Source organism: Falco rusticolus, chromosome 3, assembly GCF_015220075.1.
Source record: "Falco rusticolus isolate bFalRus1 chromosome 3, bFalRus1.pri, whole genome shotgun sequence".
Lineage (NCBI taxonomy): Eukaryota > Metazoa > Chordata > Aves > Falconiformes > Falconidae > Falco > Falco rusticolus.
Window position 1 is genome coordinate 58,323,318 of NC_051189.1, and position 25,958 is coordinate 58,349,275.

Genomic DNA, 25,958 nt, shown 5'->3' on the forward strand with positions numbered 1-25,958 from the left:
CTGCAAATCCAGTCCTCCTCTGAACTGTAGGTGTCTCCAGACCATTGACTCATTCCTTAGCATATGCCTACACTTTATGGCAGGGTCAACAACACAATACTGTAACACAACAGATCTGAAGACTTACCTTTGACAAACACAAATTTCCCCCTAGCCAGTACTCCTCCTTTAACCACAGCCAGTAGTCTCTCCCTCACCCAATATCTTGTCCATCTCACAGTTCCTCACTATTCATGTTACAATAAGTAATTTCTTATTTGGCACCATAAGCTCTTTATTAAAGTTCATATTGATTATATCTGCCATATTTTCTTGCATTAAACACTATTTACTGATTATTTTTTAAAGGTAGAGTTTATCTGACAACATCTGCCTTTGCCAAGTCCATATAAAATTCCATGCAACTTTTTATTTACCTCCACATTTTTAATTGTTCTCTCCAGCAATATTTTTATCTAAGTAGTTACAGACTGTTAAGTCAAAATAAAGGTCTTGCAGTTACTCATATTACTGAAGTATAAAAAAGTCTATACACATATATATATAAAAAGGGGAAAAGTATCAGCAGCCGTTCCACAACTCTTGTAAGATATCACTCTAACTGATAGACTTTGACATATATCTTGTAGTCACTAACATTTTTATCGCTGTTATGCCTCACCTTTGCTCTCATAGCCAGCTGTATCATCCTTATTGATAAAAGAAACAGAATGTTAATAAACCCTTCGGTCTACACCTAAACCTCTGTAATGAAATTTCTATTTAGTCCTCCTTCACTATTTCTCACTCCTTTTTTCCTTCTGTACCTTTGGCTGAAGAACTGTTTGTTAAAATATCTATGATATCTAACTAGCCCTTGCTTTTAGCAGTTTTCATTCTATCCTTTAATGGTTTTCTTTATTGATTAGCCAAGAAGGAATAGAGCAGACACCCTAATTCCAAATGATTTCCGGAGGATGATCATCTCAGCCAGTTACATCAAGGAACACCTCTAACACATTTTTTCTTGTGCCACTAGTTTTAGATAAATTTTTCCATGGCAAAAGTAACGATGTTCCTCTCCCACATAGCATGCTGAATTTTTCTGTACAGCAACTTCCTCGTGTGCTTTTCCTAGTTCTTCCAAATTTGCTATTTTGAAACTGAAGACTGAAACATATTACTAATACACTTTCATTCATGCTTCTATTTAAGTCAAATGGATCAGCTTGTGAACACTCAATTCAAGGTGGTTTTTACAACTTTTTTTAAAAAAATAGAATTAATATCTGTAGTAATCACAACTCACCAATTATAGAGCAAAGCATTTAAGACTGTAATATTGATAAAAGTATTTGTTTCCCAATCTCCACCTTGAATTTCTGCAAGTGAGTTTTATCTTTGCTCATAACACTACAGGAGTCTCTATCCACACTGTCTCTGGAGTATACAGGTAGGTCTCTCTTCAGCAACCAACACAGTTTCTTTTATCATCCTTCCCCAAAGGATTTTGATCTAACAGCATCTTTTTACCTATGCTACTCCTTCTTGCAAGCGTATAGCATGATTAATTAGACATGTTCTCTTTAAGGAGCTGTCAGTACATTTAATGAAGATACTGCATTTTATTGCCATGGGCAAACAGAAAATTTAGGTATGCAAAAGGCTACAGATGTAGTACCTAGAAAAAATTGTTATTAGCAGGTGCTATGGTTCAGGCAATTAAAAATAGTTATTGATATGATTAACTCTATAATAATAATAGTAATAAAAAATATAAATGCACTCCAGCATCCAATAAAATGTTTTTTCACCTTAAATAAGGAGGGTATACTTGACCTCCCAACTTCATTTATCCATATTACAATTGTTTCCCAATATCTCTTTGGTACCTTAAAAAAACCCACAGATCCAAGACCTTGAAGTGGTTTTATACAGTGCAGCAGCGTCTCCATAAACTATTAATACTTCTAAGGGCACGTGAATAAAATGCTAATTATTACTGTCCCATATGATACATGTAAGAAACATCTCTTAATTAGAATTAATGATAGGGACAAAGAGGAGACCATACACCTTATAAATTGTCATATTCTTTCCTCCTCTACAAAAGAAATTATTGCTAAAGCAACTTTTCAAGGCTGTACTGTTTCCTTTACAATGAATATAATTTATTTATTGCTATCTGTCAAAGCACTCTTTATGAAAATATTCACAAAATATAGGGAATATAAGACCACAGATCTGTAAAATAAGCAAACAAAACAAAAAAAACAAGCAAACAAAACTTGCACCTTCCTTCTCAAAGACAGCCACTAAAAAACCAAACATTAGATTGATTTATAGTTTGAATTTATTCAGAAAAGAAAAAATAAATAAGAGTGGTCAAGTAATAAACCTAAGCAGGAAAAGGGAATCAGGAAATAAAAGTTAGGACCTTCTATTACAATATGATATGCTTTAGACACAGTTCCTTTGGATTTTTCTTTTCTTTAAAGATACATTGGTAAGTAGAGTTCTCAAAGCACATGTTTCACTGGGGTAATGAAAATTGTATTTTTCTTACTTTGCTTCCCTTACCTATACATTCAATTAGACAGTTACTAAACTAGTTACTTAAAAAAAACCCTTGTAGATCTGCATGATCAAACCCTTCAGTGAAGTTACTATGGTCAGTCACAAATTACTTAATATATCTGGAGTATAAAACATTATAACATGAAATATCACACTTTAAAAAAAACAACCTAGAATACAATTCTAGATATTTCCCTCTTCAAAACCAAACAAAACCAAAAGAAAAAGCCTATTACACTGTTGTGAAGTAGTTGCCTCTACAACTGTAGCCACCAAAGCTTGATATGTTATAAAATGTTGAGCCGTTTGCTCTGTTTTAATAAATATTCTTTTCCATTTGTAATCATAACTAGGAGTATTACCAAGAAAGTAAAATTCTAGCATAAGCATGGCTTGCAAATTCACATGAAAATTCATTTTATATTTTTTTAGACCTCTTCAGAGGTCAACAGTATTGAGATCAGGAACAATGTTAACTAATGAGATCAGATCTGCACATGACTTCATCTTGTTTAGCTTCTCAGAGGACAATAATAGCATCCTGGTTTCAGCTGGGATGGAGTTAATTATCTTCTTAGGAGCTAGTGCAGTGCTGTGTTTTGGGTTTGATGGGAGACTTTCCAGTTCCTCAGGCCTTGCTAGAAAAAAGGCTGGAGGGGCACAAGGAGTGGGGAGGGGACACAGCCAGGACAGCTGCCCCAAACTAGCCAAAGTGGTATTCTGTACCATGGGACGTCATGGCTGGTGTACATATACGTGGGGGGGTGGCCGGGATGGGCAGATCATTGTCCGGGGACTGGCTGGGCACCAGTCGGCGGGCGGTGAGCAGTGGCATTGTACTCCACAGGTTTCTTTCTTCCTTTCCCTCTCGATTTTATCCTTTCCTTCCCCTTTTTCATTATTAACTGTTATTGTCATCATTGTTACATTGTTCTTTCAGTTTTATTCTATTTCAATTATTAAATTCTTCTTATCTCAACCCTCAAGTCTTACACTCCAACTCTCCTCCGTGTCCCTGTGGGGTGAGGAGGGAGTGAGTGAGCGGCTGTGTGGTACTTAATTACCAGCCGGGGTTAAATCATGACAAATAGGTTTCCTTGAACCCATGCTATATACAGTCTGATCAAACATACATATTCAAGTCTAAGTTCCTGGTTGGTTCACTAAGATTTCAGGAGTTCATTAACAAACTCCAGGCAAAATTTACCACTGTTCATAACAGTCTTTCAGACAGCTCTAACATGGCTACAACAGACCAAAATAGCTGTCCCCAAATTTAGAATCTGCCTATGAGAAAGTTAGCATTCCCAAGGAGTTACGCCTTTAATATGGTTTATGAAATTTTTTGTTTGTACTGTCCAGATTCAGAACCAGATGATGTAGAAAATGAAGCTTTTGGCACAAGTGGTGGTGGTGGTGGTGGAGCTTTACATTCACTGTCTCGTCTCTGTTTTATTGAGCAACATGGTTTAACTTTGCTTTAAGTAAATATTGAAGTAGATGGTCCTTCAGTCAACAGAAACTTCTCATGTCCATACATTTTGATGCATGTCTCTGTTACTTCATGAAGTCATATGTGGTTATTATCCAAAAGGGAGTGGAGATTTCTGGTTCAGCAGCTCATAAAGACCTTTAGGGAGCAGTTTCTTTAGCACAAAAACATATTAAGCCAAATTCTGCTAGTTACATGGGGCAGGAAGCCAAACTTCACCAACTTTCTAATAATCGGGTCTTTACAAGACTGCTGCAGGCTATTGCTATACACAAAATTTATCAAGAAAATGTGTCCCCCTAGAAGACACCACCTAGTATTCACTAAGCAACACAGACAGAATAGCATGAAATACAGAAGAATCTTAGGTGAACTTAGTTAACCTTTGTGAACCCTAATCAGACAAAAAATCTGTGGTGTTTTGTGTAACAGAAGACCGGCTCCTGTCAAAGTGAGATGGGGAAGTAAGTTTGTTCTTACACCTCTAAGTCCTAGCCTGCATGGAGGTCATTGATGACCTGAGTCTTATACTAAACAAAGAGCTCCACAACTTTCCTTATATCTCTTACCTGTAGGACACCTGAGCAGCAGAGAGAAAGACAATATTCAGATGGTTGTCTTGCTAGCCTCCATGGAGAGCCCATGACCACCCCGAAAGGTGTCAATTACATATGTGAAAACATCTGTACAGCATATTCTATTGTGGCTAGCAAGGTTTTAGAAAGATAAAATACATTCTAAACACTACCCTAAATAAGCCAAGAAGATAACATTCAGGGAGTGTAGTTTGAAAATAATAAAAAAAAAAATCATCATGTACCTTGATTATTAAATATATAATTATGTAAAGCACAACTCTGTCTGTTGTCCAAGTATATACATGTATACTTATCACATATTTTGTTGGATTTTGGTTTTTTTACTCAGTTTTAATTTTACAGGGTAGTGATAATAAAGGGCAAGAGGAATAATGGTTTTCTACAAGAAGGCACCAATATCAATCAGTCTTCAGAGGTGGTACTGCAATGGTATGAATATTAACTAAAAACAGAAAAAAACTTACAGAATTACAAGGTATAAAAGAAAGCAGAATATTGCCTCTTTTTTTGTCTCCTCCTACTTTAAAATGGAGATGGACTTATTAGCTATGTTATCCCTGAGCACCACCACAGAAATATATGCAGTTGCATGAAAACTCAATTTATTTTATGATCCACTGTAAACCCAAAGTAACACAGGTCTACAGATACTGAGACAGCATGTGTCTATCTGTATGCAGATTTTGTAACTTTTTTTTATGTACAAATACACAAATCTGCAACATAAACTGGTTACAAAATTTGCATACTTCATTTTGTTCATTATAAAATTTCATATAGTCTAATAATGAGTGAATTTAGAGTCACTACAATCAGATAAAAGGCACCAAGTTACTTAGTGCATGTGCATTTTGAGTCACATACTATTGTCCTTATTTTAAAATCATTACCCATTTGTGTATCTGCATGCAGCCTGAGCCCAGCTCTCCCTTCCCAAATGAGCAGTGTACCTGAGACTAGCTCCCATTCTGACCTTTCATTCACTAATTCACAAGATAAACTGGGCTCCTCTTGCCACCTCTGATGAGGAAACCTTTTGGGACTATGCCTCAGGAGTAAGACATCAAAATCTTCACACTGGGAGTGAAAGAAAGGAGAACTAATGAACTTCTGGCTACCAAATACAATGCTTCCAATGCAAGATCCTCTGGCCACAGTGGCCTGCAATGAAAGTGATATTGTTCTGGTGTACTTTAATCTAGGTCACAGCTGACAACATAAATCTATGTTACCAAGTCTAAAAAGTCATCAGATGCAAACCACATCAACAACACAATTATTTGCAACAGTCAAATGCTTTATAAAAGAAACTGTCACATGTTTGAAAACATACAGTTGTAGGAAAAAAAAGTATTTTCTTGCTGTGATTCTGCACACAGCAGATTTAAACCCCAAGCAATTCTTCTTGAAGCATTCCTGTAAAAAGGTCTACAGGAACAAATGCAAGATATAATCACTTCAAATGGCAGTTTGGGTGACAAGTTGGGATCCATTGAATTTCAGCAAATCTCTGAGGTTTTTGTATACCAATTTTTCCCCAAGCCTTATCATTATACAGCTACTGTAATAATAAACTGTAATAAACCATTTGCCTACACTAGTTCCAAATGCATTTTTTCCTGTCTTATCACTTGTCTAAAAAGGATCTGAAAATAGGTCATAATTTCTATGCAGTTGTTTAATATGCAGGAATTTTCACCCAATATTTTTGCAGAAGTCTACCGTAACTACACAAGTGACACAGGATTACTAAACATTCAAAGTTTATTTTTATATAAAATGATCAGTGTTTATGGTCCTTAACGAGATGTCATTATGAAAGAACAATAGTTTCAATGCACAAAGGAACCACCTAAATGATCACAGAGGTACTTGATTTGGGTCTGTTTGAAACCCATGTTAGGGTCTGTCAAAATACATTAATTTTATATTAACTGCTGAAGCTTAAAATCCATTTATTCTCAGCAAAAAAGTAGTTTAATCTCTTCAAAATCAATTCATAGCCAAATAATACTCTTAAAATATGAGGTTATTAATGCAACATTTTTAACATCAAGGAAAACAAAGAATACTGATCTTCTGTTGCAGTGTGCCACACCCACAGTTAATAAAACCAGACAAACTAAGAGGTAACCCCTGAGCTCTGTAGAAAACAAGTAAGCCACAAATAAATGACACATTACGAAGCTGTAATTAACTGGACAGGAACTGGTTCTTCTTTAGAACATCCATTTCAATCATATCAGGTGTGTTTAATGGGTTGTCTGTCACAGGAGCAAAATGCCCATCTCTTCTTCTGCACTGCAGAAAATAAAAATGCAAGTAAAGCCTAAACAATAAGACATAATTTAATCTTCTCTCTGAGGGACAGCAATACCTCCCAAATTGTCAGCTAAGCAGAAGCATTCTTTCTGAAGCTATTACCTCTAAGATGTGGTACTAATGCAAAATAAAGAGATAAGTATTCAAAATACCCATAAGCACAGTTTCCCATACACAACATGCAAGGTTCCAGAGCTATATTCAACTGAGAACACAGGAAATATTATCTTATAGATAACGCTAATAGCCCAGACACTAAAATACAAAGACTGTATTTTGTATATGTCAAGGTGTCACCATGACAATAGTGTTTTAATTGTGAACACGATTTGGGAAATATGGTGATACTGAAGATTAATAACATTTTTATATTTCAGATGGGAAGGAGAAGCGAGTTTATTATTAGCAACAGAATAAACTGTACTCTCTATCAAGATGCCTCTAAAACGTGAGCAACGTACGTAATTTTTCAACAATGAATCCAATGGAAAAAGAGAAGTTAATAAAAAAAAGTAAATGTACATTCTGTTTGGGTGAACAAAATCTTTGTATAGCATTACTCACCCTATATAAAGAAGCTGGTTCTATATTACATTTGATTTCATTGTATTGAGGAGCAAAGATCTGATCAAATCAAGTTAATGAATGCTTCTGTCCAACTACTAACAATGATTAAAGAAAAAGGAGAACTTTAAATTCTTTAAGACCATTTCAAGCAGATTGCAAGTACATATTTATTAGGACAAAAATACTGAAAATTAACTAAATGTTATAAAAGACATTTTAAACTGGGAAAATGTGGAAATATATCAGGAGATGAAGTTACTGCTACAACCTTAAGACAGCACTGTTTTACAAGCACTGCAGTTCTAGTGGGAGTTAATACAAAAAGATTATCTTTCTGCATCAAAACCTAAAAACTAGAAGCTGCAATATCACCCTGTGATGAATGTTTTCACCATATTCAAGTCCAGCGTATCTCACAGCACCTGGAAACACTTCAGTTGCTTCTTGACCATTTTAGACACTATCACAGTCTCTCCAATCCAATTCCACCAAGAAACAGCAGTATTTAGTAACATTTATCACCTTTCTTTTAAAAACAGTATCCATCCACTGAACCCTCTCTCGAATTACAAATGCTTCTTGTCACAAGCTCAGTTTATTCTTAATGGTGTGAAAACACCTAGTATAGTTTCCTCCTGGTATCTCATGGAGTACAACTTGTACATGTCATGTCTAAAGCATCAACTCCTCTGTTGTCAGGAATACGTACCGGGATATGCAACTGAACACATCAGTTGATTTCTCAGGTCATCTTCACCTTTCTGACTAAGAGCCCTTTTCAAAACAGCTAATTTATCGTCTCCCAGAACAATCCTAATTAACTGCTTTTGTGTTAGGGTTTCAGTCTCTTGGTTCACCACCATAAAAAGCGTTTGTACCGAAAGTCCTGGTAAGTCCTGTTAACAATAATCCAAAACCATTTGCTCTCCCTGGCCATGTTCCTCCTCCTGCCATATATGTCAAAGCACTTTTTCAGCAGTATCTCTGGATTAAAGTTTCCTGTGAGTAGTTAGCACCATTCACTCCTGAATGATGGACTCTGTAGAATGTCCCCGAAACCAGCTCCACATAAGTGGCAGAAACACTCTGCACACCACTGAGTCATGCCGTCATCCTTGATACCCTACCAAGGGGTTCCCGGTAAAACAATGTCTCCTATCAACAGCAAATCCACCTTAAATGGTGATTACCCACATCTTTTCAGTCCCAGCTACTGCCACAGACAGCCTAGATCTTGGATCTGATTTAAACATTCAATTAATCTTGTTCAAATAAAAACTGTGAAATAATCTGAATTACCAACTGTGAAAATGCCCGAGTTGTTCACAGCTCTTAAACTTTGTGAGAAGAGCAGCTGAAATACTTTCTGAACATACGAGTTTTAAAAAAAGTTTTGCTTAAGTTAAATTCTTAAAAATATCCCACTGAAAAGCTACAGCTCCTATTCTCAAAAATAGGTTATTCTGGCTTGAAAGCTATGAAAATCATCAGAAGGCAGCCTTAGAAAATTGCCATTTCATCTCATCCAACAGGATTATGTTAGAAGCTGTAAGAAAATTCCTCTTTGTGCCCCAGTCCCGCAGAGCATGCTCCCCCAGCATCAACCACCAAACGCATCGCAATCTGCAAGTGAGCAAGAGACTTTCGTCATTGCTTACTGCTGTTCAGTGGGGCACAATGGCATAAATGCTAAAAACGAGATAAGAATACACTCTGTTTCTGGTACCTTCTATCCTCCATCTATGCTTTACAGAAAGTGTGGAGGAGAAGGCAGAGGTAGCATTCACCATAATGCAGAAAAAGGGGAGAAAGTGTGGTGCACACAGAAGGAACATGAGTCAAGACAAGGAGACAAAGTAGTCAGGCTAGGGGAGACAGATGAGACAGGGGCAGGGCGAGATGCAGTCACTGAAGTATGTTTTATTCTAGAACTTGGCATGGAGCCCAGAAAACTGAAGCCTCAAAACCCTCCTCTGCTGTCAGCTAATTTTTACAAAAGCTAATTGCAAAGCTCATCTCTCAGATATGCAGCTGGACACAGAAGGGGTAACAGTCCTCTACAACCATTCCAACAGGAAGACTGCTTTGCACTACAGTTCTTCACTTCTTGGGATACCTATATGATACTATTAAACAGAAAAGGAATCGCGTTTTGTTTAAAACCACAATATTTAATACCATAAAAAAATTTCAAGATTAAATATATTGGAAAAATAACTTAGTTCAGTGAAGAATAAATTAAACATTCAAATACTGGTATTGTTCCTGTATACACTATAGCATGCGCACACACACAACTGGCACACATCTTTTTTCCTTTGCAGACATGGGTAATTAACACATGGCCCACATAAACATGTATGCCAGCATTAATTAAGTTCCCTTTCTTCAACTGTGAAAGAAAACTTCATTCGTGTTCTGTGAGACATGGTTTCAGCCATATGTAAAGGTTACAATACACAGAAAACAGTCTTCTGAGCTACTGTGAATAGAAAACAATGCAAAGGGGGGCTGGGGGAAGGAGAGCTTGGTCAGATGTGCATCCAGGCAGTCCCACATATTAGCTCAGGGATTCTGAGTATTAATTGCACACATCTCTACAACACCTGTTATTCTAAGGAAATGTTTTTAACCTCCAGAAGTCAAAGATGTTGTCCTAGTTTCAACTGGGACAGAGTTAATTTTCTTCTTAGTAGCTAGTGCAGTGCTGGGCTTTGGATTTGGTGTGAGAGTAATGTTGGTAGGACGCTGATGTTTTTAGTTGTTGCTGGGTAATGTTTATAGTAAATCAAGGACTTCGCAGTTTCTCAGGCCCTGCCAGTGAGAGGGCTGGAGGAGCACTGGAAACTGGGAGGGAACACAGCCAGGACAACTGACCTGAACTAGCCAAAGAGGTATTCCAAACCATGGGACATCATGCTGAGTATTATAAGCTGAGGGAAGAAGAAGGAAAGGGGGGACATTCAGCATCATGGTTTTTGTCTTCCCAAGTAACCATCACATGAGATGGAGCCTGCTTTTCTGGACATGGCTGAACACCTGGCTGCCGATTGGAAGTGATGAATGAATTCCTTGTTCTTCCTCGCTTGCGTGTGCAGCTTTTGCTTTACCTATTAAACTGTATTTATCTCAACCCACGAGTTTTCTTGCTTTTACTCTTCAGATCCTCTCCCCCAGTCCACTGTGGGGGGAGTCAGAGAGTCGCTGCGTGGTGCTTAGTCGCTGGCCGGGGTTAAACCATGACAGATGTACGTTTTCCATCATAGTTCTCTGAAGTTACTGTTTTTCCTGGTTTGTATTTATTCACCATTAGTAAATCAGAATTTTTCCCACGCATTGTATTTCATAAATAATAAAGTTACTCCCTGCAAGTGCAACCTAGTGAATGTCAAAGTTGATGCTGAAATGTTAAACAAAGGAAGAGACAGGCATTGACCCACAAAGCAGATGTGTAGCACCATTTAACAGGCTTATGGACAAAATGTATTTCTGAAATATTACTGCATGCATCTGCATAAATCTGACTGTTGATGGGAACCAAAGCTGACAAAGGTTTAACAACATAAAAATGCATCTGTGATGTGGTGAAAGTGACAGCCCGTCAGTGTACAATTATCATATATTACTAATGGAATACTAATCAAACATTAATTACTCTAATTATAAAAACTTGTCTTGAAAGGCAGTCCAAATTTTCACCTCTGGAACTGTAATTGACACACAAATGAATTTGACAGTCTTAATGAGTATAAATCCTTAGTGGGAGAAACAGTATCTTAATCTTGCAGCATTTAGGTTAACAGCCAGTTTCCACTCTCTATGGGTAAAATTCAAGTCAGCTTAGATGGTCTTACGCACTACAACCTCTGATAAGCACTAAACATATCTAACATGAGACAAAGATAATACATATGCTGTGTGCAGGTTTACTGAGTGGAGATTAAGTTTTTCTTTGAAAGAAACCTGGAATATCTGTCTGTAATGTACAAAGTTAAGCCTGAAGTGGGATTTCAGTTATTCATGGGCACACACACACTTTTGAACCTATGTTAACTGGTTTTGTTGCTTCAAAAGTATCTTTTTTGTGCACATACAGTGTTAAAAAACCCACAAATATTAACCAAATACAAAGGAGACCAGGTAGCAGTATAAAGTCTGCCTTTTAGGTGATAATATTTTGAAGTGCCAATAACCCAGCAGGTCTCATTAAAAAAAAAAAAAAAAAGAGGTTCAATCTTTCTGCTTGTGTATTGACACAATCCAATGTCTGCTTAAGGCAGTGATAGACAGCATGAGCCACAGGTTTCAGTGAGTAACAGATCAGGCTCCTATGGATTATCCTAGCTATGCTAAACCATGAGACATTCTTTTTAGCAACTACAAAAAATTGTGCATGTGTTAGAGGCTCCAGCAGGCTATGCTGGCTTATGGACATGTTTCTTTTTATACACCTTGCTGAAGATACTGAAATCTGGACCCATTTATGTCACAAAAGACTTCTGCTATTTATTTCAAAGGGTGTTCTGATTTTATCTGATGTAAAATCATTGGATCATTGAATATCTCAAGCTGGACAGGACCCATAAGGATCATAGAGTCCAACTCCCTGATCCTTGCAGGACTACCTAAAACTAAATCATATGAGTAAGAGCATCGTCCAGATGCTCCTTGAACTCTGACAGGCACAAAAGATACCACCCTACCACTAACAAACTTATAATACTGTTTGACCTTACAGGATACTTGGAAAAGTTTATATAAATCAATTGAAATTCAGACTGTTGACAAAATAGAATGGATAATTAATTGTAATTTTAGAATGATGAGCATAGTTTAATCTGTTTTGAATTCATCTGCCAGATAATTACTTAGGGATTATGAAGAGTGTTATGATTTGTTTAGCACTGTAATTTTTTTATGTTACTGTTTCAAATTACTGCATTACTTTCACTTATATTATCAGATATGGTCTGAAAGTGTAGGAAAGGTCTATTTATCACCTCTGAAATAGGAAATTAATTTGGAACTGATACCATAAATAGAAGTCTAAATATTTTAAACTCCAAAATCATAACTTTAAATTGTTTAATCTTTGTCCTTGGTTATACATCTTCATTATTTTATGATAAAAATCATTCAAACTATGTTCACTTGTAACTAAGGTGGCAAAGAAAACTCTGAAATTATCTGTAGTACTCCAGGTTGATGTGATTTTCTGTTGTTCAAAACAGTGTTTTTTGTATGAAATCATTTCCTCTTGCTAAACACAGAATCCTCTCACATTCATTACCTTGACAACATCCTAGCAAATAAAGTGACCATGTTTTTACCACATCAGGGGTGGCAATATTGTAATAGCCAATGAGGAAGAGACAATGAACACATCTCATCTATTACCGTGGCCAGTACTACACAAATGATTTGCCAGTTCTGATATTTATTGCGCAAAGACATTTCTTCCACACATTATGCTCTTGCTTTACCCACAGACTACTCTGAGGCTTAACATCATATGTATTAACCCTTAAGTCCTAAAATTTAAATTCATTCCCTAACTGGCTATGGAAAATGTTGTAACTGGTGACATCAGATTTTTTGTTGGTTTGTTGGGGGTTTTTTTGAGTTTTCCCCTCCAGTTTTATATTCCACTATCCAAATGATAAACTTGTACCACTCTTGTCTTCAAAAAAAGTCTGAGGTGAGGTAAAATTTAAAAATCTCTAAATATTAAAGATGAAAAATGGTGATTTCATAACAAAACCAGGTTTTCATTTGGATATACGTATTTACATTTATACATACTTGAAGCCAGCATTAAGTCAGATCCATTCCTGCTTTCATCCCACTTACCTCCCTGTAAACTCACCAGCCACAAAACCAGTCTTCTGCATTTTGCATCTACTGAGATAAACTCTACTGCAAATACATTTCTGCTTCCTGTTAATGCTATCCAGTCAGTGCACAGAAGGGCACGAAATCTGGTCTATTTTGATAAAATATATGGGTTTAAGTATTTTTTAATAGAGTATTTTCTTCAGTATGTCTTTGCTTTAATTTCACATTTATTTATTAGGCACAAGCAGAATTACTTATAACAGTTACTCAGTAATGCATGGCTAATTTCACCCTACTTTCAAAAAGCATTTGACCTAGCAATAAATACAACAAAATTAATCCTACTTCTTAAAATATCTCCATGTAAACTCTAAAAAAATGCTTAACAAAATAACTGTTAATATTACCTTTGCCACACTTAATTTTCCAGCACATACACAAATAGATCCAGAGAGACTCCAAATAATTAATTTACTTACTTTAGCCAGCGTATTGTAAAGATAATAATGACTACATTATTAGGTTCCATAAAATTGTGGGCAACAATCCATGACTAATCCGCAAATTCAAAGGGGGAAGCGAAATTAATTTTTTTCTTTATTTATCTATTTTAAACAGATAAGATGTGCAGCGGAGACACTGATCAACATATTTAAACATTTTCTTTCTAATACTATGGCTTAACTTTTTCTCCCACAGACACAGCAGGCAGCTTACCTTAGACAAATTCATATTAGAGATAAACAAACTGGAAAGTGACTAAGCACACAAGTTTCAGTATCTACTGTCAGAAGGGCCCTGTTTATGCTACAGGATGATTTGCCATTGAAATTCAATTGGATCAAGAACTGTTCTCTTAGCTGTTGAACTGGAGGTCATCTGGAAACATGTGGAGGTAAAGAAAGTCATCAGGAGTAGTCGACATGGATTCACCAAGGGGAAATCATGCCTGACCAACCTGATGGCCTTCCATGATGGAACGACTGGCTGGGTAGATGAGGGCAGAGCGGTGGACGTTGCCCACCTTGACCGCAGCAAGGCTTCTGACACGGTCTCCCATAACAGCCCCGGAGGTCAGCTCAGGCCGTGCGGGCTGGATGAGGGGACAGTGAGGCGGATCGAGAGCTGGCTGATGGCAGAGCTCAGGGGCTGTGACCAGCAGCGCAGAGCCCAGCTGGAGGCCTGTAGCTGGCGGGTTCCCCAGGGCTCAGCGCTGGGCCCAGCCCTGTCCAACGGGCTCCCCAGCGCCCTGGGTGAAGGGGCAGAGCCCTCAGCAAGGCTGGCGGTGACACAGCCCTGGCAGGAGCGGCTGGTACCCCAGCGGCTGCGCTGCCGTTCAGCGAGGCCTGGGCAGGCTGGAGAGCTGGGCGGGGGGGACCGAATGCAGTTCAGCAAAGGGGGTGCCATGGGGGCCTGGGGGGCATCGGGAGGAACGTGGCCGGCAGGTGGAGGGAGGTGATCCTGCCCCTCTGCTCTGCCCTGCTGAGGCCGCACCTGGAGCGCTGTGTCCAGTGCTGGGCTCCCCAGTTCAGGAGAGACAGGGAACCACTGGGGAGCGCCCAGCGGAGGGCTGCCAAGGGGATGATGAGGGGACTGGAGCTTCTCCCTTGTGAGGACAGGCTGGGAGAGCTGGGCCTGTTCAGCCCGGAGAAGGGAAGACCGAGAGGGGATCTTATCAATGCACACAAATAGCTCAGGGTTAAGTGTCAAGAGGACGAGCCCAGGCTCTTTTCAGCGGTGCCCAGCGACAGGACAAGGGGCAATGGGCACAAACTGCAGCACAGGCAGCTCCATCTGAATATGAGGAAGGACTTCTTTACCCTGAGGGTGACAGAGCAGTGGCACAGGCTGCCCAGAGAGGCTGTGGAGTCTCCTTCTCTGGAGACATTCAAAACCTGCCTGGACACGATCCTGTGCAACCTGCTGTAGGTGACCCTGCTTTAGCAGAGGGTTAGGCTAGATGATCTCTAGAGGTTCCTTCCAACCCTGATAATTCTGTGAATCTGAGGAATGCTATCTGATGATTGTTTAAATAGTGTGTGCTGATTTACTTTTTTCCCAAGAAAAAATACATATAAATAAATACATCTTATTCTGAATACATCTTATTCTGTAAAATTTCAAGTGTCTCAGTATCATACGAAGTATGTATTCACCTTTGAGTAATAACTTACTACACAAATGTAAAGCAATTTATTTGCATCCACTAAAACAGAATGAATCATATCCATGATACCAAACTGCAGTAATAAATTGCTGAGTTCTGCTAGTGGTGGAAGAAGCTTTATCAAATTAGATTTTATGGTACATCTCTATTATAGTCATATTTTATTTATTTATTCAGCCATACATCATGGTATGCTAAATAACATATTGGCTCTTTACAATCTGTGGAGGGCACACATCTGCCTAGATCAAACTGTTAAAATACTTTTTCCTTTACCATAATTAAGGGGTGTTTACTATAATAAAAAATATGAGTGCAGGGTAACCGTGCTGCTGGTATCCAAAAATTTGGTACAGTCACCGTGACTATGTAGAAAAACTGTCTAATATTACACCCACTGAGTGACTTATTCTTGAGAAGTGGACTTGTGACTAACTGGGTCTACCACATGTATGCAGCTAAGCAAGTGTGCGCCATAGGTCTGACATCGGGTTTGTGAAGTTTGTTACCCATTTGACCTAGCTGGTCTATAAATTCATGTTCTCAAGGTCACCTGATGGCAATAACTAAAGTGACACTGAGCCGTGAGGTGCAAGTGAAGTGTGTGTTTGCTGCCTTCAAAACCTTCCAGAAAGGGAATTCATGGTTCCTCCTCAAGGTCCTCATTGCTTCCACCAGAAAAACAAGAAAACCTCTTTAAAGTATGCATGTGCCTGAACAGCTAATCTCAGCTTCTCTCAGGCCTCCTCTACAACACGGAAGAGTAGGGAGAGATGAACATCAAGAATAAGGCAGTTTAAAGGGGACTCACTCTCTGACTTTTATTCTCCCTGCATTTGAGGAAAAAAAAATCCCCCATCAGAAGATCAGTCCTGACTTAAACCTAAATTCAAAGCACATCTAAGCCTGAAGAGGTACTCCATGTTTATCAAGCAAATTGCTAACATCACCAGCAGCTGCCATGAACTAGATATGGAAGGAAAGACGAGTACAGCAGCAGGTTTTGGTTAGACTAAATGTTGAGAGAAAATCAACAGATACATCTGAAATAATTTATATTCTACAGTAACACAAGGCTGTTATGTACACACAGTATTGGAGTCAACAGTACGTTCATTTTTTGATACAAAGCAGTAGAAACCCCAAATCAAACTAAACCCAAATGCTCAAAACCAGGATAGTGCTTTGTTCAGCAGTTGTTTAAACCGATGTCTAAATCAGCTGCAAGGGCACTGTATGCTGAGCCCCTGTAGGGTGAAGGAAGCCAGAAAGGCTAAACTAGTTCTGGCAGACCCATCAAATAATTAATTAATTATACCACAAATAATTAATTAATGATCCCAGTTTTGTATAAAAACAAAGAAGAATCACAGTCAAACAAAGTAAAATTCCAGATCCAATTTATTAATTGGTAAACTCAATTGTAAATTGAGTTGTAAATTGTAAATAAATAAAGTAAAATAAAATACTGGGCTTTTTTGTAATAATCTCAGGTTCAAGCATTGTTTCTTGCATCAAGGACGTATGTCACACAGAGATAACTGGGAGCTGCACACAGAACATTGGTGGGATTTGTTCTAAATGATGTACTATATTAAACATGAAAATGAACTTTAGTTTGACATCACTACAGATTAATAATACTAAAGCTTTTAAGAGATCCAATGTCCATTTGTGGGCTTTCCTACATATTAGTTTCTCTGTTCTTAGAGACTGTAAGTCCTTGGGAAAATGGTCTAATTATTTTTGGTCCTATAGCAGTTCAGGAAGCAAGTTACAGATAAGCTGAATAGCAAAAAGCAGGTTACAGTGTCTATAGATGTGCGAAGTCTGCCAGAAAATTGATTATTGGACACACAGAATGGAAGTCTTCAATTTTCTTCTCATTCTATGTAAAATTTTCCTTTTAGCTCCAAAAGAAACTGAAATGGGGACCAAGGTGAACCTCCATCTTTCTCTCACCATGCTCCACTCTGTGTTGTCATGGAGGCACCAGAAATTTAGAATAAAGAAATGTGATGTAATTAATTTCTCCCAGGTCCTGTAGAAATGCTGTGATCCTCGAGTAGTCTCTTTGCAAGTATTTTTTGTCTTCAGAAAGACTCTACAAGTGTAACACATGAAAATATTGCTACTGCATTTCAGCAATTCTTCTTATGAGAAAAACCTCTCATATGGCCCTGACCAATTGGTGCTCAACATTAAAAACCTCTTAAGGCTTTTTACAGGCCAGGCAACCTGCTCCAGCAGTTCACATCCAAAATGCCAGTCAGCATAAAGAGCAAAGGATCAGGTCAAGAACTTTAGTATACTCTCATATTTTGACTTGGTTCTGTCAGCAATGTCCTCTGGAAAGTAATTTAACATAAAAGATTAATTGTTTTGCAGCACGCTGCACTGATTTTAGAAGTACCCTGCATAACATCTGCTTTGTAAATGACCAAAGTACTTGAATACTGCTAACGTTGCTAACTGTGCAAGGCATTTTTCACATGAATTTGTAAAAATGGGAATGGCATTTCCTCATCTTTTGTCTAAATCTACCACTGATAATTACTAAAATCTGGTTTTAGAAATGTGCAAATTATTATTCCTTTTTTTTCTGTCTGTCTGATCCTGATTTCTAAAGGTATCCCATTTTCAGAAAATACATTTTATTTGAAGACAAACAGTGTGCAAGAAGGTAACCATATGTATAGAATAGTAAATGTCCTTTTTATTGAACTCATTAGAATATTTGTGATGTGCAAGTGGTCTCACAAGCTTCACGCTGTTGGTTTGCCCCTTGACTGAGAAATTATTAGCATATGACACGTCAAACAAATGATCCTTTTCATGCATAAATACCTTTGCTCATATAGAATTCTGCTATACAACACTCTCTGCAAAATACAGCATGAAGATTCCCAGCAGGTAAATTTATATCATGCTATAGAGGGGAAAAACATACAAGTATTCTAGCAGTCAGATCACACACCATCACAGTATGATAAGAAACACCACATAGATGTGCATGTTGGGGGAAAAAAAAAAGATAATTTTTCCATACAAAAATCAACTCACACTTCTACTCAAAGTGAAATGAATACTCTTCAACTACCATGCCACTTTGATTCTGTAAATGACATTACACGGGTATTGAAACAGCTCTACAAAGAATATCATCTTTGAAGTAATTTTTATGAACTAATAAAAAAACCCCAAACGACCCAAACCAAAAAGAAAGTGGAAGAGGTAACCATGGTTTTCATATGAGTAAGTTTGTAATCTTTCAGGAATTAAAAATGTAAATATTTTTTTCTGAGCTAAGAGGACAGCCAACTGGTTTGAATATCATTCAGGAGCCTCTCCTGAATGCAGTATCAGTAGCTTTTTTTTTTTTTTTAAGAAAACATCCTGCATTGGCTTTTCTTCCAAGGAAAAGTAAGATCCAAATGTGTGAGAAAAAGGTTTTGTCTTCAGTAATTCTTTGTAATTCTTCTTGAGTTTACTTTATCACGTAGACATCCGTATTACATTTTTTTTTAAGAAATCCATCTTTTTCACTAAATATCACAGTGCTTCTCAAATAGATATTGTATCTCTTCTTCTAGGCCCTTTCATTTAATACAGTGATATAAGTAGCATACTTTTCAAAGTACCACTAATCTAGTAATTGCTACAACTCTTTCCCTGTTGCTATTAAATGACACACACCATCTAGGCATTTGGGATGATTTTCTTCAGAAAATCCTTTGAATAATCTTCCCAAATATTACATTTTATGGTTGCAAAGTTCTTCCATAAACAGAATTACAGAATCAATATCGATTTTCAATCTAAATTGTTTTGACACGACGATGCTTGCAATACTTCTCTTGTACAAAATAACAAATTCTCCTAATTCTACCTCTTTAATTCCTTGCTGTGGTGATCTTCCCCCTATTTATCCTACTTTGCCACCCCCTTGCCACTAAAAAGCTACATATGGATATTCATAAATATTATTTTTAAAAATGTATATAAGCTTGACAATAAGCAGCTCTCAGCAAAGAAGTCTGTCAGAAGGAACAGCTAGGTCTATAATCTCCTATGATATATTTTTACAAAATGGGGTCTGATAACGAATTTAGTGACATTCTAAAAGATGGTCACAAAAAAAAGAAAAAAGAAAAAAAGAAAAACAAAACTCCACAACATTATGGATGGAAACCAGATGCAGAGCTGTTGACAACTTTAAAGGACCAAACCACGCCTGAGCGTTATGTCCAATGAGCAGACAGACGGAAGACACAGACTGAAGGGAACAGGGAATCTCCTTTATTATCCTTGTGAAACATTTGCACCAATGCAGTTCCAGCACCACAAACCCAGAAGCTGCATTCTCCTACAACCAACAAAATGAAGCTTGTCCTATGTGAATGTTATACTGTAAGGACCCAAAAATTCTGCAGGACGGAAAGAGGATGAAGATTCTTGTGTACTTCTGATATCTGTGAGACACCATGTGTCCATGAAACACGCTGATGCTAAATACTTCTGCTAGACAAAAGCAACTGCACAACGCCTGTTCAGTTATTCATGAGTAGATACTGTTGAGACCACTACCAAAATCCCAGAAACCTGGATTTCATCTCCATTTCCCTTTAAATTTTTTCTTCTTTTTTCCTTTTTTCTGATGACAAGACAAAAGCAAAACACAGGACAGTAGTGAGACACTAATTCTCAATATTGACTTTCAATGTCCGATGCACACTGCTAAAACTGAAGTTACCATGCTGAAGATGAGACTCTAATCACTGTCTCTCACTGTTACTGACCTCAGATCAGGCAGATACGTTATCCTGCTCCATCTGCAAAACTAAAGAGACACATGGGAAGAAAGTGTGTACAAGCACAGAATTAGCAACAGAAGTCACTCAGGAAGCTGGCTGGGAAAAAAAAAAAAGCTCTCTTTTCATTTGAAAAAGTAACTTGGCTACCGTCCTATCAGCATGCCCCTTGAAGTACCTTCAGCAAAGATTTATGCCCAGAACATGAAAGGGACTTTCAAGCATAATTCTTAGAATTTTGGGCGATACTCATCCCCTTATCTTCCCTTTCCCTAAAAGAAAGAAAAACTCAAGGAATCTTTGACTGGATTCAGCACAGGCACTGCATCAGCACATCAGGCTATTAAGAAGCTGAAACCTGTAAGCTGCTGCAAGTCAATTCAAGCTACTGCAACCTACATTCAAAATTCGCCCACAAAGCTTAAAAAAGCACCCTCTAGATATGAGATCTTTGGTTATAAGTTGATGCCGCACACTTCTGTCATCTGAACCACAACAACTGAGGTTTGAAACCTGAATCTAGATATCTAGAAGTGTACGCTTCCTTCACACAGTAAAACGCCCATTTCTGAAATCCATAGTTTCCTTAGTATGAGAAATCAGAAGATGAAGAATTTCTTCAGCTAATTAAAGGTGACGGTAAAATTTTCAAATGGAGGGAAAGAACTGGGATGAGGGATGCTCACTGAAATGTTACCAATACAAGGGCAGGGCATCATGTGGAAAAAGATCAAGCCTCTCATATACGAAGGTTAAAGGAAAAGTTTCAGAGGCAGCTATTCAAAAATAATTCTCATCTAGCAGATGCTGAAGATACACATAAAGTCAAGCTTACTTGGCAAGCCAGATTATGAATGTACTCTCTGCTATCATTATGGTTTCCTGAGCAGATTTTCAAATGACACAGGCAATTCTTTCAGAAACATAGAGATACAGAAAGGTAGAAATACACTGTGTGATTTCAAAGCACCGCAAAGTGTTTCTATAGACAATCTGCCAACAAGACAAGTTAAGAAGGCCAAAGTCAGCATTAGCATCTGTCTTCCAATTACAGCGTCACAAATGACATATTGCTCAGTGACAAATGATGACTGCTGTCTTATATTAAAATGGTTGCTCTAGCAGATGTTTTTAAATTATCCCAAGTTATGTCACAGGGAAAGGCAAAAGAACTGGAAATATGCCCAGAGAGACCTGGTGCACCAGCAGCCTAAGGGAGCGATTTAAAAAGCCATTTGATATCCTCTCATGAGATCCTAGCTACAAAAACTGAATACAGAAAGGAAAAGGAGAACAGAAAATCCGCTATATTCCTCTGTGGAAGTTTCAAGTATCTGATTACAGGATCATCTGGAATAAAACACATTCACCTCATCTTAGCTTGGTCAGAGACACAGTCTAGGCAGATAGTCCTTCACAGAAGAGAGGGAAAAAAAACCAAAAACAGCCCCTAGAATTACCACAATAAGCAGTGCTCTATATTACTGCTCTGTGATGACAGAGTCAGGGCATAAACTCTTTTTATCTTGAACATCTCCAAACTGCAATCCTAGTATCACATATTACATAGTGACTCAAAAAATAAAATTAACCGCTGCTCCCTCATGAGACAAGGTAGCCTGTTTTTACTGCTACAAAATCTCTAGGACACCATGGGAAAACTCAGTCCAAAAAGAGTATAGACAAATAAAAGTGAAAGAGAGAAAGAGAGAAAGGAGATGACCACCCTTCTGCCTGAAACAGACTAAGGAGTAGGGCTCTGTCAGGTCTTACACACTTAGAAACAAGACAGGTCTTCAAATCAAAAACCTGATGGGGAAAACAACTTATTTCCTGAAACCCCATATTGAAATCATGTAGGTATAGAAACACTGAAATATGTGAGTGGAAGGGAGAATGAGAGCGGGAAGAAACACAGAGTCTGTGCTCAGCTAGTGTAGCATCACTCTCAAGAGCAGCTCTCTGGAAGCATGAGACAACAGTAAAAGCACACTCCAGTAGACAAAATAACCACAAAGAGGAAGGTGCCAAGGAATGCTGCTACAAGTTAAGGAATGGGTAGGCGTCTTGTCTTGACCTATGGTGAGGGAGAAAATCCTTTCTCTCTCGTTACCATGGAGATCCCCTTTTCAAGTTTCTTTGGATGAGATTTATGCACAAGTGCAAAATTTGGCATAAGAGGAGGACAAGTATTAATTATGCGCCCCTAACAAAAATAGCCTTCTTAAATCTTGAGAGATAATACAACAGCGGCTGTAAAAAATAAGTTTGGTTACAGAGATTAAGGGCTGAATAAACTGTCTCATGTTAAAGTGCCTTGAGCTCTGTCTTCTTAAAATGGCAATACCAGTCTGAGGGTATCGCACCTGTCTATTACAATCTGGGTGAAAATTTGAGTTACTGGATGGCCTGAGACCAGAGTGAAAATTACAACAACAACAACAAAAGATTGCATGGAGGCTGCTTACTACTGTTCCTTGGTGCAGGATTGCTTTTATTTGTTATACTATTTCATTAATTATTCATGCAGTTCTTTTTCTATTTCCAGGTGGCAATATCACTAGCCAGGGCTGCACTGAGATGCACCACCTTTACAGGAAGGACAACATTGCAAAGCCTAACACAAACAGATTATATTGATATGCTTGCAAGTTAAATCCACAAGAGACAGAACAGAATGAGCCTTGAATTAAACATGTATATTTAACTACACAGTTCTAGTGAAGGAAAGAAAAAATAAAAATAATACTTTATTTTGAGAGTAGATATATATAATGGAACACTATTGTACCCTTTATTTTGAAACTACTTGATTACTTTTCCAATAAACAGCATATTTTGCTCCCATACGCTTTCATTAATTTATGCTAATTGTAATAGTTCTGCAATACACAGTATCAGACAGAGAAGCTGTACAGAAGGAACTGTGTTATTGCCATTAACAATTCCTAATTTTCCTGTAATGGTTACTATCAGCAGTAAATTTATCTATAAATATATATCATTAAGACTTTATGATCCTTTGGATCAGCAGACACCCATCAAATTTGCAACACCTTCCAAGTGAGGCGGAAATACCGTAAGTGCGTACACTGGACCCACACACCAGCAGAATTTAGTGTTGCCTCTTTAAAGGTGAATTAACATTGAAACACAACCCAAGGCAACCGCCTGAGCGTACACCATGCCTACAAGCACACCTACCTCTTATATTTATAAGTAGGTTACAAGTTAAACAACGACTTTTTTTTTTTTTCTTTTTAAATAACTAACTTCATGTGCTGTCCACTACGTTTCCCACTGGTTTTGCTTCTCTTACTATTTCCTCCTTTTTTGTCTTCCCATCTTTAACAGCGTATTTACGTATCCCTGGCAGCTGCAGAAAACAACGTGAATGAAGTAAGACCATCCAAAATCAATCATGCGCGAAAACGGAGAGCTCCCTGTTGAATATTAATTACTCGATAATTTTCCTCCAGGATCAAATAAAAACGTCGACCTCCGCCAGAAGCAAGCACAGTGCGCCAGTCCCCTCGCTGGCATCCTCAGCCGGGCTTAGTAACGGCGGCGACAAGACGGAGGACAAGCCCTAATTACATAACGGACCCCTCCGAACGCCTCGGTTCCCGGCGGCGGCGGGTGGACAGCGGCACAGGCCGCCCCGCTCCCGGCTCCGCGCCGCTCCCGGCTCCGCGCCGCTCCCGCCGCCCGCAGGCCCCCGCTCGGAAAGCGAGGCGCAGCGGCGCGGCGCGGGGAGGCCTGCGCCTCCCGGGATACGCCGTAACCCCCGCTCCTCTCCGCTCCGGGGGCTGCCCCGCAGCTCTTCGCCGCTAAGCGCCCGCACCCGTGTCGCGCCGGGCCCGGGGCCGCCCCGAGGAGGGGGGGCTGCGCCTGGCCGGGGCCCGCCGCCCCCCCGATCCCCCCCTCCGGCGGCGGCGGGGGAGCTTCGTTGCCGAGCGGCCGGGCAGCACAGGCTCCACACCGCCGCCTTCCTCCCTTCCCCTGCCGGCCTGAAACGCCTCCCCCCGCAGCCGCGCCTCCGGGGAAGGACAGTCGGGATCGGGGTCCGGGCGAGTCCCGCGGGACGCAGGCCGCTCGGCGGGACCTCCCTTCGGCTGCACAGCGCTCCGCACCACAGGGCGTCGTGCGCGGGGGAGGGCAATATTCACCCCGCGCCTCTTGTCCTGCGAGGAGGGACACGGGACAAACTCGGCTCGAACAACGGGCGACAACTAGTTGTGGAGCCCGCGGAGGGCGTCGGCGGGACGCGGGTCGGTGCGGGCAGCCGGCGGGTGCGGGGCCGGGCCCGGGGCGGCGGCTGCCCCCGCCCCGCTCGCTCGGTGCCCGCGGCAGGGCCCCCCCCCGGGGGCGGCGGCGGAGGATCGCAATCCTCGGCGGCTGCCGAGACACCCGCGGAGCGGGGATCGCAGCCCCGCAACGCAAGGCCAGCTAGAAATTACTCATTTGAATGATGCAGCAAACGACGGGGAGGGGTGCAGGTGGGGGGTGTTAGCCCTCCCGTTGCCGCGCTCCAGCCCTGATTATAAGGCAGGCTCCCTGCCGAAGCCAAGAGCTCTCTCTTCCGAGCACACAGCAATTAACAGCAACCTTCATCCCGCGAAACCTTCGCTAAGCACTCCCACACGCTCGCAACCCGCGGTGGCAACTGCGAGGAGCACAATAGCGGGAACATCTCTGTCTCGCAGACCCGGGGCGGGGGGGCTGGGGAAGCCAAACCTCTCGCGGCAAATCCCGATCCCCAAGACGAGGAGTCCCGGGAAGCCACGGGGAGCGGCAGCAGCGGCAGCCGCCGGCGCGGCAGGAGGGCAGGCTGGCTGCCTGGCAAGCGGAGGGCGTACGGCGCAGCACGCTGCCAAAACACCATCACCCACCGGTATTGTCAGCAAACAGCACACAAGCATTTACCTTTTTATGCCCGCCGTCCGTCAGTCAAGCATTTGAGGGAGAGAAGGGGAAAGGAAAGGAGAAGAAAGAGACAGAAATAGAGAGAGACAGGCGACTGCTAATCCCTGTGTAGAAAGACTTCCAGCAGCAGCAGCAGCAGCAGCAGCATGCGTGTGTGCGTGTGCGTGCCCGGAGTGGAAGCACAGCCCTTCTGGCGATGCACAGGCTCATGCACCGAAGTACTGTCATGTGCGTATCTCGGTGTGTGTACCCATGGAGAAAGAAAAAAAAAAAAAAAAAGAGAGAGACGGGGGAGACTCGTCAGTCACACGCCTGGCTGTGCATGGATGGGGGGGGGGCAGAGGAGGAGGAGCCCAACGCTCCCCAGCCCAACCACCGGAGGAGCCGCTCGCTACTACGGCGGCCGGGCACCGCAAGCCGCCGGCGTGCTGCCCCTCCGCGCCAGCCCCGCACGCCCGCCCTTCTCCTCCCGCTCCCAAGGACGGGCCTTCGGGAAAGACCCCCCCCTCCAGGGCCTCTGGCCCCGGGGACCCTGCTGCACCCCGCGCTGCCCCAGCCTTGCGGGAAGCAGCTGAAACCCCCACCGCCGCCCCAGCCCCGGGTTTCTGCCCAAAGCGTGCCGCCCCGGGGAGCGCCCCCGGGCCGCGGGGATGCCCGGCGGGGGACGGGGCTGCGGCGCCTCC

At 40.5% G+C, this 25,958-nt stretch overlaps 1 protein-coding gene across 1 annotated transcript in view; it reads right to left on the bottom strand.

The window, feature by feature from the left end:
* The window catches only part of DLGAP1 (DLG associated protein 1), a 432,610-nt gene extending 407,062 nt beyond the window's left edge, over positions 1–25,548 (bottom strand). Inside the window, exon 1 of the mRNA XM_037381359.1 lies at positions 25,276–25,548. The gene's annotated coding sequence lies outside the window, so the exon portion shown is untranslated. The remainder of the gene's footprint in view (positions 1–25,275) is intronic.
* Between the last annotated feature and the right edge of the window lie 410 nt (positions 25,549–25,958).